Below are 1,745 nucleotides of genomic sequence, written 5' to 3' on the forward strand. Positions count from 1 at the left end.
AAGGTACCATCTTGTAAAACCTGCTGATCAAGAGTGGTAAAAGACTCAAAATGAATGTTGTGAAGAAACTGTCACTAACCAACCGATCCAGTATTTTTTTCCTAGGTCCTACATGTCAGAACCAACCGTTTGGACTAATATTTTTTTAGTACTAATTTTGATATCTGAATCAGGTGATATTTGCTCAAATTCAAACTATTCTTTTTATGATTCCTTGAATGAAAATTCATATCTTGGGTTGATATATATTGTCCATATATAACCTACAGTAAAATTTTATCTTGGAACTTTTCACGATAGTGTGAAGTACTATAAACTTTTTTTTTCAGATTTTCCTTAGAGTAATAGACCCATCAATAGTAAGTTGTTCACTTAAAGTAATTTTTCCCAACCTAAACCCTAACTGGGCCAAGCCCGCACGGTAGGTCTGCTTCTCCGAAACGCTATTTTTTTTTCTTTTATATTTCCTTCCCCTTTGTCGGTGACTGATGGGAGCTAGTGGGACCTACCAGTCATCACATCATCCATTCCAACACCCAGCGCGTCGGGCAGACGCCGGACAATGACCTCTACTCTCTCTTTTCCTCGTCCTCCACCGAGGCCCTCACCGTTATCTCCCCCACCCCCCTCCTTTACAGCCTCGGTGTCCTCGCCACTCGCTCCGCCGCAACAATCCACAGTGGAATCAGATATTGAACAACCTATTAACCAGGTGTAAGTCCGTCAATTTATCTCTAGTTAGAGCCCAATGAGATTACATTATCAGTGAGACTGGTCCAACATCGAAGTAACCGGGGCTTTTTTTCGTTGAACAGTGTTGTAGATACCTTTTCTCCAAAACACACCATTTTTAATGACAACCTTTTTCCTTCGATGTAGTGATAGAGGAAATACCTAACATTTTGAGATAACCAACAAAGTAGCACTTATCTGATTTTGGATTTGTGCTTGGTTGTGAAGACTTTACATGTGCATAACTGGTATACATCATAATTAGGCTAGCCTCTCCTAGCCAAAAGTTTCATGGTCCAAGCACCAAATTGATTAGCCCAGTGAAGACTTTGCACTTTGGGGGTGCCCTAGGCTCCCAAATGGTAGTCTTGAACATGGTGGACGCAGTTCTAGCGAATTGGGTGTGGTAAGTGGATGAGGTGGAATAGCATGAGTATGTCGTGAGCTTCCAAATGATGGGAGGCCTCAACACCGTCACAGAGCTTGATATGCAATTGTGACTAGTGAGGAAAACTCATTATTGTGCTCGGTCGTCAAGCCATGGCTTGTGTCAACCTGGTCCACCCAAGCATTTGTGGTGAAGGGCAATGTTGACAGTCCATTTTTCTTCTTCTTGGAGATACCATGAATGAGTGACACAATGTGCATAGGGCACAACCAAGGGGATTTCAAAAGACATGCCATTCCCATGATAACATTTGTCCTCGAATGGAAAAGGGACGCATATTATATACTCCCCCTTTCTAAAATATAGGGTGTATTTTTTTCAAAAGTCAAACTTGTGTGTGCTTGACTTAGCTTTTAGAAGAAAAAAACATTAATATATAATACGAAATTTGTATCGTTGGATCCATCTAAAAAGTATTTTAATAATTTCTTTATTTTGTTGATGTTGGTAGTCTATTCAATAATCCTAATCAAACATATATGCACCTTATATTCTAAAATGGAGGGGGTAACTTATCCTACAATAACTACCTGCCATATAAGCTATTTTCTTATTTATCTGACCA

The sequence above is a fragment of the Triticum dicoccoides genome, chromosome 1A, assembly GCF_002162155.2.
Source record: "Triticum dicoccoides isolate Atlit2015 ecotype Zavitan chromosome 1A, WEW_v2.0, whole genome shotgun sequence".
NCBI lineage: Eukaryota > Viridiplantae > Streptophyta > Magnoliopsida > Poales > Poaceae > Triticum > Triticum dicoccoides.